A 16475-nucleotide genomic window follows, 5' to 3' on the forward strand; every position below is an offset into this window, starting at 1 on the left:
GCCAGGCCGCGAGCTCCATGAAATCAGGGCCTAGGTCTGTCTGGGTTCCCACTCTTTCCCCAGTGGCTGGCCCATGGCAAGGGCTCAATAGCACGTATTGAAAAGAATGAGAAAGGCTATTATTATCGGTCATTGTTGGGAGTAGGGGCAGGGCAAGAGAAATCCACAGTCACCCACCACTCTCTGAGTGAGTCTCGCTGTCCCGAGAAGGCACCAGGTGACTGAGGGATATAATGGCCACCAGGAGCCAGAGCAGGTGTCCTTTGGCTCCAGAAAGTCAGACTTCAGGAGAATCAGGTGAGTGCAGCACAGCTGAGAAGAGTAACAGCGAATACCTCCCTAGCTCTCGCATGCACCCTGGGCACATGGCAATCATTTAATCCTCACAGAGGTCTTGTGGAACAGGTATCAAGGTCATCCCATCATACAGACAAGGAAGCTGAGGCTCAGGAGGTCACGTGATTTGCCCAAGGTCATTCAGGTAGGAGTGGCACAGCCAGGACTGAATTCAGCCATCTGACTCCGGAATCAGACCTGACCTCTATCCTGTGTTCCAAAAAAGAGGCAAAGGCAATTCAAAGTTTAAGGCCAACAGGTTAATTCTACCATAAAGATGGGGGACCTCCGTTAGGTTTGTTAATCTCAGTATCTGTCTGCCAAAGGAGAGTTACGGTGATGGGGGTGGAGGTAGAGAGGGTTGATGGCTGAAGCTGCCTCAATTTCCCTGATGTGATCAATTGCTAGGCTCAAAAAGTACAAGGGATTGATCAATTCATTTTTCATTCATTCCTTCATTCATCTGACAGACATTTACTGAGCTTCTATTATGTTCCAGGCACCATGCTAGGTGCTGGAGATTCAGCAGTGAGTAAGACAGGAGCCCAGTGGGCAAACGGGCAACAAATAAAATATCTAAATAAATAAACTATTGGAGAGTGGCAAGTGCTGCACAAAGAATCACAATGGAGCGTGATGACAGGTGGCTGAGGGCAGGAGTAAAGAGTGTCCCAGAGCCCACGGCCAGTGCAAAGGCTCTGAGGTGGGAACAGCTGGGAGTGTTCAAGGAGGAGCAGAAGGTGAAACTGACGGAGGGCTGGGTAAGCGATGCCTTGGAGACAAGGGCAGGCCACTCCTGGAGAGGTTGGTAGGTCCACCTAGGGGCTCAGGGATTCCTCCTGGGGTTGCAGGAGCTTTAGCCAAGGTTCACAGGGATTGCTGCTCAGAAAACAGACTTCAAAGGAGACAGTGGTGACGGGGACAGTCTGCAGGCTGCTGCAAAGGTCGAGGTGAGCGACAAGGCTGCTTGGACCCCGTAACCTAGGGGAGGAGGCAGCTGTGTTCATCCTGTCCTTTCCACCACTGCATCGCTCACCCCTCAGAGGACCTCCTGGCCACCAAACCCGGTGGCTGCCATGTGTCACCCAAGAGGGTTCTCTTTATACCACCATGCCTCAAAGTCACACTCCTGGGTCTGCCCTTCACCGTTCTGGCCTATTCCAGCAGCCCGTGCACTGTTCTGTTCTCACTACTCTGCAGTAAATGACTCAGCCCTAACAGCATGTCTTGTCCTGAGCACTGCCGGAGAAGCCAGGGCTTGGCGGTTGGTTCTATGCTTATTTTCCTCATTCACGTTCAAATACTTATTGTGTTGGTCACTGATTGTCTGTGTCCCCTGCTACTATTTAGGTACCATGGGAGCAGGAGGGTTCTACCTGCTCTGTTTCATGTGCCTAAATGACGTCTGACATTTAAGAGGTGATTACTAATTTCCTAACAAATGAATAATACCTTACAAAAAAAAGGCAACATTCATCCGTGTTTTAACTATAAGCATCACCCACAACACACTGGAGAGAGGCTTTGTGAGTCTACCTTTCACTTACCCTGCCTTAGTTGTCTTAACGTGGCTTTGATCTGAAGTTGCAACCAAGGCTTTTTCAGGAAAGGTTGTGTATAAATAAATCCATACTGTTTTGTGTTTTGTTTTAGATAGAGTCTTGCTCTGTTGCCCAAGCTAGAGTGCAGTGGTGTGGTCTCAGCTGAGATTACAGGCGCCCGCCACCACGCCTGGCTAATTTTTTTGTATTTTTAGTAGAGATGGGGTTTCACCATCTTAGCCAGGCTGGTCTTGAACTCCTGACCTTGTGATCCACCTGCCTCAGCCTCCCAAAGTGCTGGGATTACAGGCATAAACCACTGCGCCCGGTCCTTTTCTTTTCTTTTTTTTTTTTTGAGACGGGGTTTCACTCTTGTCACCCAGACTGGAGTGCAATGGTGTGTTCTTGGCTCACTGCAACCTCCACCACTTAGGTTCAAGGGATTCTTCTGCCTCAGCCTCCCGAGTAGCTGGGATTACAGGCGCCCACCACCACGCCCAGCTAATTTTTCAGTATTTTTAGTAGAGATGGGGTTTCACCATGTTGGCCAGGCTGGTCTTGAACTCCCGACCTCAGGTGATCCTCCTGCCTCGGCCTCCCAAAGTGCTGGGATTACAGGCATAAGCCACCACACCCAGCCCATTCTATTTTTAAAAAGCAGACAAGCTGCTTGCCTCCTGTCTGAAGCAGGATTTGGCCAAAAGCAGACTTTTTAGGACCAAGGAGACCTGCGTTTGGGCCACTTACTGTGTGTCCTTAGGCAAGTTACTCCCCCTCTCTGAGCTCACTTTCTCTACTGGTTAAGATGAGAATTTATTTAATAGGCAGAATTCCTGGTAGCATTAAAGGAGATCCAGTTTATCAAGGACTCAGCATAGTACCTGGAACAAACTAAAGAATGCAATCAAATGAACTATTTTGAGAAAGATGAATCTTTGCCTCTGGGGTCTTCCTTCCCAAACCCATAACCCAAGTCTAACCATCAGAAAAAATATCAGACAAACCCTAACTGAGGGACCTTCCTCAAAACTCCTGACCAGTGTTCATTCAACACGAGGAAAGCCTGAGCAACTATCCCAGCCAAGGGAAGTTTCGGGAGACGTGACTGCAAGTACTGTGGGGGTCCTGGATGGGATCCTGGGACAGAAAAAGGACATCATGGAAAACCTAAGGAAACCTAATAAAATATGGACTTCGGCAATCATATATCAATACTGGTTCAAGAGAGTTGTGACAAACGCAGCACACAGACTAAGATGCTAGCAGCTGGAGAAGCAGACTGCAGATGTGTGAGAACTCGGGAGTATCCTCGTCGCTTTCCTATACATCTCAAACTGTCCTAAAAGAATACGTTTATTTAAAAACAAAAACAAAACTGCTGCTGCTGTTATAGTGCTATCACCGAGCAGGAACACGGGAGGCCTGCAGGGGACACGGGCTGGATTGGGATGGAAAGCCTCTCAACACTGCTGTTCCTTGGGCTCAGATTTGAGCTAACACTGTCCCGGCACCTCTGCCGTGCTGGGTACTTTCCTATTGCTGGGATGACTTTACAGATAACTGATAATTCCCTGGTAAGCTGAACATGATGGCCGGAGCTCCAGGGGAGGAGATTCCTGTCTGGGGTAGGAGGCTGAACTGGATAAGAGAAAATATTAAAATTCTCCTCCATTGAGGGATGGTAGGGAATCCTGCTCGAAGATGTACAACTAAGAGAACAATAAGCAGATGAAAAATTTTTTTCCTAAACGTTAAGAGCAGTGTAAGGCATACTGTATGATTCCATTTATATGACATCCTGAAATAAAACTACAGGGGCTGAAATCACACCCGTGGCTGCCAGCCGCTGGGGCGGGCGAGGGGCAGGGGGACTCTTGGGGGGGACTCTGTATTGACTGTGGGGGCGATGTTACTTGGCTGTATACGTTTGTCAGAACTCACAGATCTGCATGCTAAAAGCATGACTCTTACTGTATGTAAATTACAACGCAAACCTGACTAAAAAAGGCAATGCGTGAATACTGAAGGTAATTTGGAAGGTGATGAATAAAATCTTTCCCATAAAAATCCAACCAAGACCACTCATTAGCACTCTGGTGTATGACTTCCCTGATTATTTGAATACATCATTTTTTATAAAGCCTAAATCATACGGTACATAGAATTTTGTAACGTCTTGTTTTTTTCACATCATCGCACATATATTTCCCTGCTCTCGATGGCAAGCTCTAGAATTCTCACTGTAGCAGCTATAAAATATTCCACCACCATCAATTTCATCCCTGCTCTCACCCCCTCCCTCAGGGACAGTGCCACTGTCTCATTTTATGCTGCCGTGCACAACTCCGCAGTGAACATCCTTGTGAAACATGTTTTTCTACCCTATATTTAGGATTATTTCCTTAGGCCAGATTCCCAGAAATGGAATTACTGGGACAAAGGGCAAGAGCATGTTTTACGTTGTTGCCAAATTGCTCTCATTAAATGGATATTAAAGGGAACCGGGGAGCCCTGGCCAAGGCTGAGGGGCTTTCGTCCTGGGCCACTGGCTTGACAGGGCCATGTGAGAAGCAGCGAGCAAACCCAGGTAGGTTCAGTGGGCCCGCTCGCTAACCGAATGCCTGCAAGGTGACAGTGCCCAGAGGGTATTGGAGATGCCGCAGCCCACAAGCTGGGGTTCGGGCCCCTGGGGACGCTGCCTTCCGTGGAAGCTGGAGAATGGGTCAGTGAACTCTGCCTTTGTCTCTTTGCTCTCGGGGACAGATATGGGGCTAGTTTTGAGGGGTCCTGAATTTGCCAGACCAGGAAGAGATTCTTCGCCTCTGCCTGTTGCCAGGTAAGCCCCCTGTCCAGTGGCACGCAATGCTGGATCTGGGCTGGAAAAAGTAGGGCCCAGAGGGACCTCATGAGAGTCCCATGTGAACCCCCAGAGATCTTCAGAACTGGCATTCCAAACCAGATACCGCCTCAGACCTGCTCCCAGAGTGGGTGGGGAATGGGGTCAGCTGACCCCCCAAGAAAGAGCCCCCGTCAGGCCCGCCCCTGATGCTGGCAGAAGGCCCCTAGCCTTCGCCTTCTCTTGCCTTTCTGGGGAGCCAGCTCCCTCCTGCCCAAACCTGCCTGCTGGTTTCCATGGGGATTCCTCTCAAAGCGAATATGAATCATGACGTCCAGGCTGACTCAAAACATGTCCCAGGGAGGGGAGAAGCTCCCGGACCCCAAAAGAAGAAGCCAGTCTGGAAAATCCTCCCATGAGCTTGTTCCCGAGGCCCGAGAAACCCTGCCCAGTCGGGGATGGGGTTGAAAACGGCAGGCTGTGTGTCACGGGGCATCTGTGGCCCTAACATCTGGCTGGAAGTGCTGGACTGGAGACAAGTCCCCTCTCTTCCTACATGGAAGTGGCTTCAGTCATCACACAGGGGATACCTATGCTGCACAGTCGGGTTCCGCGTGGCACCACCCCACTGTGAGGAAGGATTTGCTGGCCCCGCACACATACCCTGGGGCGCCAAAGGAGAAACAAGAAGTTGGATGGCAGCCCTGCTTAGACAGTCAGCAGCAGCAGCAACAACAGTACCAGTGATGAGGCTGCCATCACAGCGGCAAACACAGCGGCGCTAAAAGTGCCTTGTGCTGGCAGAATGGGCTTCAGTCCCCACCTCCCCGGCTGCATTTCTAAAATTCAAAATAAAATTCACATAACGTAAAACTAACCATTAATCACTTAAGATGTACAATTCAGTGGCATTGAGTCCATTCCTGATGCTGTGTCACCATCACCTCTATCTAGTTCTGAGATGTTTTTACTCCCAAAGAAAGCCCCATACTATTAAGTCGTCACTCCCTGCTACCCCATCCCCAGGTGCCAGGCAGTCGCTAGCCTGCTATCCATCTGTGGGACTTGCCTGTTCTGGACATGTCACATAAATGACATCACATACTTGGTGGCTCTTTGTGTCTGGCTCCTTTCACTTACTGTTTTTGAGGTTTATCTGTGCTGTGGCATGAATCGAAATCGCATTCCTTTTTATGGCTGACTGACATTCCATTGTATGGGCAGGCCACATGTTTATCCATTTGTCTGCTAATGGACACATGGATTGTCTCTAACTTTTGACTACAGTGAAGAGCCAGCTGTATATATCTTTTCTTTTTTCTTTTCTTTTTTTTTTTTTTTTTCAGACAGAGTCTCGCTCTCTTGCCAGACTGCAGTGCAGTGGTGCGATCTCGGCTCACTGCAACCTCCGCCTCCTGTCAAGTGATTCTCCTGCCTCGGCCTCCTAAGCAGCTGGGATTACAGTCACCCACCACCACTCTGGCTAATTTTTGTAATTTTAGTAGAGATAGGGTTTTACAATGTTGGTCAGGATGGTCTGGAACTCCTGACCTCGTGATCTACCCACCTCTGCCACCCAAAGTGCTGGGATTATAGGCGTAAGCCACCACGCCCGGCATATATCTTTTTTTAATGACAGAAGGAAGGACACCTGCTGTGCAGATGCTAGCCTCACTACAATACGGACATGCACAGGTGCCCCCGGTTAACATTCATCAAGCAGTTACCATGTGGCCAGCACATGCTAACAGCTTTATATATATTCCTTCATTTAACGGCACAACAATGCTAAGGCGGGGAGGCTGTTTTTATTGCTGTTATCCACATGCTACAGAGGAAGAAACTGAGGCACAGAGTGGGAGAAGTCTCACACAGGCCTCCTGCTCTTATAAGACAGGCCCAGGATTCAATTTCATAACCCCCCAAGACAGCAACTTCCATCCCTCTGTTATGCCAAATTCCTCTGGCCAGAGGCAAACTCCAATTTGTGTACCTTTGTGCTCACACACCTCAAGTACATATTATGCAGAAAGGAGCTGGGACCAGAGCTGAAGCCATGCCTGGAACCAGCATGGCAGGGGTCTCAGGACCGGCCTTCTGTTACTGCCCCGCGCAGCAGGTCCCCAGACACCTGTAGTTCAACTTGGCATCACTCTCATGACACACCAGGAATGAACACTTCGAGCAGGTGCCCAACTTGACCAACCACACACAGTTATTCAGGAGAGAGCTGGGAAGAAAACCAAGATGTTTGGACTTCATGCCCTGGCCTTTGTCTATAGGCAACTAGTAAATTAAAGACCAGACTGAGGTGGGCGGATCACAAGGTCAGATCGAGACCATCCTGGTTAACATGGTGAAACCCCATCTCTACTAAAAACACAAAAAATTAGCCGGGCGAGGTGGCAGGCGCCTGTAGTCCCAGCTACTCGGCAGGCTGAGGCAGGAGAATGGCGTGAACCGGGAGGCGGAGCTTGCAGTGAGCCGAGATCACACCACTGCACTCCAGCCTCGGGGACAGAACGAGACTCCATCTCAAAAAAAAAAAAAAAAAGACCAGAGGGGTTACTAGAGTATGAGACCATCATACCAGCAGAATGGCTCAAATGGAAAAGATGAACAATGATAAGTGTTGGCGTAGATACAGTGCAAACAGAATCCTAAATTGCTGGAGGGAGTTAGATTGTGAATCCACCTTGTGACAGCTCTGCTAAAGCTGAACGTGAGTCCCCGAGAACCCAGCAATCCTACTCCTCCACAGAAATGCCCACATTAGTGCTCCCAAAGATGTTTGCACAAGTGTTCCCTGAGCATTAGGTAGCCCAAAATGGAAACTACCCAAATGACCACCAAGAGAAGAATGAATAAAGAAATCCTGGTATATCCACTCAGGAGAAGCCTACATGATGAGAATGAATGATCTACAACCATGTACAGCATGTAGATGACCTACACCAACTGAGCATGAAGCAAAAGCAGCTGGACAGAAGCATGTCATCAACGTACATCACCATGTGCTTCCATCCATACAAACTTCAGAAAGAGGTGCACCTGAGTCTGTGCTGTGAGAAGTCAGGGTACTGGCCACTGGGCGACCAACCGTCTGATTTGCCTAGGACTAAAGGGTTTCTTGGAATGCTGAATGCTCACTACTCTATCACAGGAAAATCCTGGGAAAACCAGGACATGTTGTTGATCCTACTGATTACCCCATGGAGGGATGGTGCTGGAAGAAGGCAAGTGGGAGCTTCTGGGGAGGGCTAGCAGCATTCTAGGTCTGGATTCTGGCTGTTGGTGACACAGTGTATTCTGTATTCACTTGGTTAAGATTCATCAAGCAGTATACAATGTGTATACTCTTCCGTGTGTATGCTATGTCCCAATTGAAAAAAAAAATTTTTTTTTTTTTTTTTTTTTTTTTTCCCTGAGACAGGGCCTTGCTCTGTTGTCCAGGCTGGAGTACAATGGCACGATCCTGGCTCACTGCAATCTCTGCCTCCTCGGGTTCAAGCAATTCTCCTCCCTCAGCCTCCCAAGTAGCTGGGACTACATGCGTGCTCCACCATGCCCAGCTAATTTCTGTACTTTTAGTAAAGATGGGGTTTCATCATGTTGGCCAGGCTGATCTTGAACTCCTGACCTCAAGTCATCTGCCCACCTTGGCTTCCCAAAGTGCTGGGATTACAGGCGTGAGCCACCATACCTGGCCGAAAGATTAACATAAATCAATCAATCAGTCAATCAATCAGATATTCTAGAGCTGAATCCAAACTCCACAACTTGGCCTTAGGCAAGTCACTTGGTAAGTCTGAGCCTCCACTTTCTCCCTGGTAAAAGTGAGACCAGACTCATACCCACTAGGATGGATAGAGAAAAGCCAAATAAATAAAAGAACACAGACAAAAAAAAAAGTGTTGAAGAAGAGGTGGAGAAAGTGAAACCTGCTTACACCACTAGTGTGAATGTAAAATGATGCAGGCAGCTTTTTGTGAAACAGTTTGGTAGTTCTTCAAAAAGTTAAGTATGACCTGGTAATTCCACTCCTAGATATATATCTGAGAGTTGGGAAAACATAGGTTCACACAAAAACATGCACACAAGTGTTCAAAGCAGCATTACTCATAAGAACCAAAACATGGAAACAGTATCCATCAACAGATGACGGATAAACAAATGTAGTCTATCCATCCAATGGAATATTATGCAGCCATAAAAAAGACTGAGAGTCTAATTCACACTACTACATGGATGAACCTTGAAAGTCATATGTAGGTTTGCGCATGGTGGCTCATGCCTGTAATCCTGGCACTTTGGGAGGCCGAGGTGGGCGGATCACTTGAGGTCAGGAGTTTGAGACCAGCCTGGCCAACCTGGTGAAACCATGTCTCTACTAAAAACACAAAAATTAGCGAGGCATGGTGGTATGCACCTGTAGTCTCAGCTACTCAAGTAGCTGAGGTGGGAGAACTGCAGTGAGCTGAGATTGTGTAACTGCACTCCAGCCTGGGTGACAGAGCAAGACTCTGTCTCAAAAAAAAAAAAAAAAAAAGAAAAACAAACAAACAACAAAGAAAGGAAAGTATTATGCAAAGCGAAAGAAGCCAGACACAAAACACCACACACTGTATGATTCCAATTATATAAGATGTCCAGAATAGGTAAATCCTTAGAGATAGACAATGGGTTCATGGTTTCCAGTGCAGGGATGGGGAAATGAGGCATGATGCTAATGGGTATGGAGTTTCAATTTGGGGGATGAACATGTTCTAGAATTAGTGACTGTTGTACAACCTGGTGAATGCAGCAGTCCTCCCTAACCTCAGATTTCACTTTCAGATGTTTCAGTTACCAGTGGTCAACTGTGGTCTGAAAATATTAAGGTGTCTTGAGAGAGAGAGAGAGAGAGAGAAAGGAAAGACCACATCATATTACCTTTATTGGAGTATATCGTTCTAACTGTTCTATTTTTTAAATTGCTGCTGTTAATCTCTTACGGTATCTAATTCATAAATTAAACTTTATCATAGATATATATGTTTAGGAAAACACATAGTGCATATAGGATTTACTACTATTCTAGGTCTCAGGCATCCACTGGGGGCCTTGGAACATATCCCCCAGTGGAAAAGCGGGGACTGCTGTACAGTGAAATCAACCCAACTGTACGCTTTGCATTAGATTACAGCTAAGAAAAAGGTAATGCTGGCCACGCGCGGTGGCTCACATCTGTAATCCCAGCACTTTGGGAGGCCGAGGTAGGTGGACAGCTAAGACCAGCCTGGGCAACGTCGTGAAACTCCGTCTCTACAAAAAATACAAAAATTAGCTAGGCATGGTGGTACATGCCCGTAGTCCCAGCTACTTGGGAGGCTGAGGTGGGAGGATCACTTGAACCTGGGAGTTGGAGGTTGCAGTGAGCCAATACTGCATCAATGTGCTCCAGCCCATACAACAGAGCCAGACCTTGTCTCAAAAAAGGGAGGAGGAGGAGGAAGAGGAGGAGAAGTGGGGGAGGAAGAGAGGGAGAGGAGGAGGAGAAGGGGGAGGGGGAGGAGGAGAAGGGGGAGGGAGAGAAGGAGGAAAGGTATGGTGGGGGATGGTAAGGGTGGAGGGAAGAGGGAAGGGAAGGAATGCTGTACCTGCCTTAAGGGTGTTTGCAGAGAGCACCTGAATGGGCCAGGGCATGAGGCATGCTCAGCACAGGTGAGCATCTGATACAGGTAACTATGATTACGCTGCCCCCTCCCCCAGACTTCTCAAGAGGGTACTCAGGAGGGAGCGTAGCTGTGAGAAAGCGGCCAGGAGGGGCTACAGACAGGCACCAGGTGAGGTGAAGGATCCATTTGTGCCAGGGGCCAATGAGCTCAATGCCCAGACGCGCCAGGTGGTCAGTGGGCACTCACTGCATGGAGGCAATTACTTTCAAGCCTGAACAAGAAAAAGGAGCTTTGCTGAAATGCTTGCCAAGCTCCTCCATCATCCACGGATTACTTCAAAAAGAGCCGAGAGGAGAGCTCCGGCCTGGAGTCGGCCTGGTGCATGGGGTGACCGACCAGCTCTGCATGACGGATGGCAAGCAGGTCGCACCAGCTCTCGATGGCCTGGGGTCAGAGCCCTGATGGCACCTGCGCATCGCAGGGCCGCACAGCAGACACCCCCCCACCCTCCAAACCCCCAGGCTAGGCACAACACCTCCTCTCGCCAATCTCAACCAAGCCCACAAGACCCAGCTGTCCTTGGGGACCCAGGAGGGGTCATGGGTTCATCAAGATGACAGAAAGACACTCCAGGCACCCTTCTCTGCTGCCCAGACCTCAGCAGCACAGCCTGCAGCTGGGCCGGGAGGGCAGAGCTGGTGCCTGGGGCTCCGTGGAGACGGTCAAGAGGCAGGATATAGGCTCATTAATCATGAAACCAGCTATGGCAGCCACCCCCTTTTAAGGCCACATGGCTCAAGGTTTAATAATAGAGCAAAGGACTGATATTTCCACATTCAAACCCCTCCAGCCACAGTCATCTTCGTGGGCATGAGAAGACAGATGAAAATCTGGGTCCCCAGGGTACAGCCCTTGGCATCTGTGCCATTGGGCACCTTTGTCATTGGAACAGGTGATGGAAACAAAGATGCCCCAAAGTCAGCATCATTTCCAACCACCAAGTCACATGCATTTGGAAGGACCACAGCAGCCAGCCTGGACCAGGCACATGCCACATGCCAGGTCCTCACCAAAGCAGCCTCCAAAGACCATCTTCATCTCATGGATACTTTCCAAGGATCCTGGGAAAGGGGTGCCGCTAAGCCTCCCCAGTTCTATGGAGGAAGAAAAGGAGGTTTGGGTCCATTAGGCAGTGGACCTTGGTCACAGCCGCTCAGTGGAAAGGCCACATGGAAGCCAGGACTGTTGTTTTGCGTCCTGCCTTGCTTCTACCAGACACTGGCCTGGGAGCCCCAGGATAAGCAGGGTGAGCAGAGAGTGCAAAGTAATGGGGAGTGCAAAGTAACAACACCACAGTGCCAAAGGCACTGCAGGAGGAAGGAGGAAGGTCTGGTACAAAGGGCAAGGACAGGAGGGAGGGGCACCCTGGAACACTGGGGAGGGCTGCCCAGAGGCGGCCTTTGAGCTGGGTGTCAAGGTAAGCAGGGGAGTGCCAGGCATTCTTGGCCAAGGAAACAGAAAGCACAAGGAGCCAGAGTTTGTGCGACCCTGGTCTGGGAATGAGAAGTTGTCAGAGGAGGCTGGGGTTCAAAGATGTCTCAGGCAGGGGCCTGAGACAGGACACAGACCAGGAGATAGCCCTCGACTGCCCAAGCTTCTCCCATTTCTGAATCCTCTCTCTTATTCGTCTTCTCTCTCCATTCCTTTCTTTTATGAAAAATTAAGATGTAAACAGTAAAGTGCATAAAAAATTAAAATAGAAACAGTAAACTGCAGCCAGGCACAGTGGCTCATACCTGTAATCCCAGCACTTTGGGAGGCCAAGGCAGGAGGATCACTTGAGCCCAGGAGTTTGAGACCAGCCTGGGCAACATGGCAAAACCCAGTCTCTACTAAAAACACAAAAACTAGCCATGCCTGGTGGCAGGCGCCTGTAATCCCAGCTACTCGGGAGGCTGAGGCAGGACGATACTTGAGCCTTGGAGGTGGAGGTTGCAGTGAGCCAAGATCGTGTCACTGCACTCTAGCCTAGGCGACAGCATGAGACCCTGTCTCAAAAAAAAAAAAAAAAAAAAAAAGAAGAAGGAGAAGACGACGAAAGAAAACCAATAAACTGCATAATGAGCAAAAGGGCAGAGATCTTCAGTGGGTTCATTTTGACAACGCACACCCCTGTGCACCTGCCAGCCAGGCCAAGATGGGGAGCATCTCCATGCCCTGGGGGCTCCCTTGCTCCCCTTCCCAGCCCAGAAAGTCCAGAGCATTGACATCCATCTCTACGGATTAGCTCTGCCTGTTCCTCAACATGTATAAATGCAATCACACAGCAGATACACATGTGTGTCTGGCTTCTTTTGGCCAGTATGATGTCTGAGAGCTTCATCCATGTGGCCGTGTGCACCTGAAGCTCATTCGTCTTTGAATCGCTAAGTAGTGCTCCTCCCCAGGTGCCAGCATGGAAAGAAGGGCACTCTGCCTCTGGGTTCTCACAAGCCTGGGACACACCTCAACCCCAGTGCCTTCGACGCACTGCTTCCAGCTGTTTGTGTTGTGAGATCCTAAAAATAGGCACCCTACATCTCTATCTGGCACCTTAGCGGGTGTTCAGAGTCATGTAACTTGATTAAAGACCTCATGTGTGCCGGATACGGGGTCAACTGCTCAAAGGCACCTCCCCACGAATGACCCAGGCCATGGGTACCATTATGATCCCATTTTACGGATGAGAAAACTGAGGCCCAGAGAAGAGAAATAATTTTTCCTAAGCCATACTGCTAGTTATTAATGAAGCCAGGATTTGAACCTGCTGTAACTCTAAATCAGAGGTGAGCAAACGTTTTCTGTAAAGGGCCAGAGAGAAAATTCTTTAGGCTTTGTGGGATATGCCCTGTCGCACAACTGTCAACAGTGGTGTTGTGGTGTGAAAGCAGACACAGACACTACACAAATAACCATGGTTGTGTTCCAATAAAACTTTATTTACAAAGACTAGTAGTGGGTCCAACCCTGATCTAAACCATTCAAGAAGAAATAGCAATGTGATGGATAGATGGATGGATGGATGAGAGAAAGCGAGAATGTTTTCTCTCCTTGCTTTCTTTGCACAGAGAACCAAAAGATGTTTCAGTTGGTATGGAGGTGAGCAGTTTACTTTGTTATTTGTCGTGTACACCAGGACTGGGTCCTACTGAGACGTCCTAAGGCCCTCATCTCTGCAATGTCCCTCCTAGGAACTGGCCTTAACCCAATCCCTAAGTTCTATGGAAGCATCAGACAAGTTCTGCAGAAATTTCCCAGAGGACAAATTTGCCAAAAAATTCCTTGCGCCCATCCCTAAAAGAAAGCAGATGGCCCAGAAGCTGGGAGACATGGTTTTCTCTCCCAGGGACACCCACGTCCACTTGAGGAAGTGAGGCTGCTGGACATGATCCAGAAGTGAGCTGCCAGGACCCCGGACAAGGTGACCCACATCTCTCCCTTGTTTCCAAAATCATGGGAATGAGCCAGCGTGAGCAAAGCCTCCTTTGGACACCCTCTGACAGTGTCAAGAAAGCTGGGGACAGTGCCTTCCAGCAACACAGCCTTCTAGAAAATACCAGGGAAAGAGGTCGAGAGGAAGGAATGGGAGGGAGGAAAAGAATGGGAGGGATGTTTTTGTCCAACGTGCAGAGGGAAACTGAGGCTCAGAGGGGCGTGGTCATTCCCAGGGTCCCCAGCCAAGTGTCCAGGCTGGCAGACAGGGCCGCCTCTCTTCCACCTTTCGGGAGTCCTGCTGGTGTTTCCTGAGGCCCAGTGAGCTTCAGAAGCTCTGTGCCCTGAGGGCACCCCTGAAGTCAGTCCCTGGGCCTCCAGCCTCCGGACACCTGCTGTCACCCCCTGCCCCATCAGCCCATCCCCCAGAGGACTCAGAATGTCTTCTCTGAGATCTCGAGGGACCCAGGGCTGACGCTGGCCTGTCATTACACACACCATTGCAGCACGCTTTGTCGTTTTACTTATATTTTTCACTAAACGGATTCACTCAGCACCTTAAGTTTACCTGCTATGTCCATGACAAGTTGAGAGAGGGAGGAAGGGACAGAGGGAAGGCTACTTTTTATGAAGCCTGAATATGTGTGCTTTTCTGTATGCATTTTATCTGGTTCAACAAAAAGTGTTCTTTGAAAATACTACATTGCGCTGCATCGATGGTTACGCCTTTACGGACACAGACCATGGCAGAGGCTCAGGGGATTGCTTTGGGATTTTTCTTTTTCTTTTTTTTGAGACGGAGTCTGGCTCTGTCGCCCAGGCTGGAGTGCGGTGGCTGGATCTCAGATCACTGCAAGCTCCGCCTCCCGGGTTTACGCCATTCTCCTGCCTCCGCCTCCCAAGTAGCTGGGACTACAGGCGCCCGCCTCGTCGCCCGGCTAGTTTTTTGTATTCTTTAGTAGAGACGGGGTTTCACCGTATTAGCCAGGATGGTCTCGATCTCCTGACCTTGTGATCCGCCCGTCTCGGCCTCCCAAAGTGCTGGGATTACAGGCTTGAGCCACCGCGCCCGGCCTACTTTGGGATTTTTCTTGCCACGCATGCCTGCATCGTCCCACAGAGAGACCAGTGTGCCCGGCATGGGCCAGGCTGTGTGCCATGGGGTGTGAGACCTGGCCCTGCCCATAAGCACTCACCATAGGGTGAAAAAAAGAAAAACAACAAAAAAATCCACACACGTCTGCATATACGTGTCTGCTGTGCTTCTAATATAGGTAGATACTACTGTCATTAATATAAATTTGTTGAAAAGCAAGACAAGGTCAGGTGTGGTGGCTCATGCCTGTAATCCCAGCATTTTGGGAGGCCGAAAAGGGTGGATCACTTGACCCTAGGAGTTCGAGACCAGCCTGGGTAACATGGAGAAACCCTGTCTCTACTAAAAACAGAAAAATTACCCAGGTGTGGTGGTGCAAGCCTGTAGTCCTAGCTACTCGGGAGGCTGAGGCAGAAGAATCACTTGAATCAAGGAAGCAGTGGTCGCAGTGAGCTGAGATTGCACCACTGCACTGCGGCCTGGTCCACAGGGTGAGACACTCAACAGAACAGAACAGAACAGAACAGAACAGAACAGAACAGAACAGAACAGACAGAACAGACAGAACAGAACAGAACAAAACAGAACAGAAAGGAAGAAGAAAAGAAAGAAAGAAAGAAGCAATACAATATTCTGAGCACCAGAATATGTTTATGGCCTTTCATACATTTTTCTCAAGTTGTAATGGTAAAGAACACAGCTTTGGGGACAGAAAACCTGACTTTATATCTCAGCTCTGCCTCTTACAGGCTGTGGGACTCCCAGCTAGAGAGCCAGTTGGGCTTTAGGAACCTCAGTCTCCTCATCTGAGAAATGGGAGGGACAGAGCCCAGGAGACGCCCAGGCCACAGGAAGACAGGAGGCCCACTTCTGGCTCATGGTAAGGGCTCAACGAACGTCAGCATGTGCAGCACAGAGAACCCACTGTACCCCAGGGCAAAACAGCATGCCGGCTTTCACAGGGTCTCCTGCATGGTGGTGGAGACAGACAGAAAAGACAAATAAGCAAAATACACAGGATGCTAAGTGATGACAAGTATAGGTGAAAAGCAAACCAAGCAGGTAACAGAGAAAGAGGATGTTGGTTTTTGGCAATTACTGAAGGCATGGCCACGTCATCTTGGAAGAAGTAGGTAATGATTGAATCGTCACACTGACAATGGTGGAGAAGCACTGGGGCTACTGCTCAGTGCCTCCCAAGGTAGAGCACCCTGCCCGGAAGTGAGGTCACTGGACGGTGACACACGGGACCACACCTGACAAGCAAGTCTCCGAATTTCAAGAGAAAAATTCTGCCTTCATAGAATCAACTGGAAGGGACAAGTCTCCCCCATATCTCTTAAAGAAGTTTAATCTTGGACTGGGGAAAGAGAGAGAGAAGAAAGGCATCTACTTTGAAAGACAGACACGGGTACTTTTTCTGGCCAAAACACAAAAACGATGCAAGCCATGTTTCCCTTTCTGCTACCTCAACAGAAAGCTCCGAGACGGCCAGACAAAGCTCAGGGTGATCGGCCCGGCCCTGGGATCCGGAGAGT

The 16475-nt window shown here is 49.2% G+C and overlaps 1 protein-coding gene across 1 annotated transcript in view; it reads right to left on the minus strand.

The window, feature by feature from the left end:
- The window catches only part of CMIP (c-Maf inducing protein), a 271489-nt gene that overhangs the window by 107049 nt on the left and 147965 nt on the right, over positions 1-16475 (minus strand). The gene's annotated exons all lie outside the window — the stretch shown is intronic.

The sequence above is a fragment of the Rhinopithecus roxellana genome, chromosome 20, assembly GCF_007565055.1.
Source record: "Rhinopithecus roxellana isolate Shanxi Qingling chromosome 20, ASM756505v1, whole genome shotgun sequence".
NCBI classification, from domain to species: domain Eukaryota; kingdom Metazoa; phylum Chordata; class Mammalia; order Primates; family Cercopithecidae; genus Rhinopithecus; species Rhinopithecus roxellana.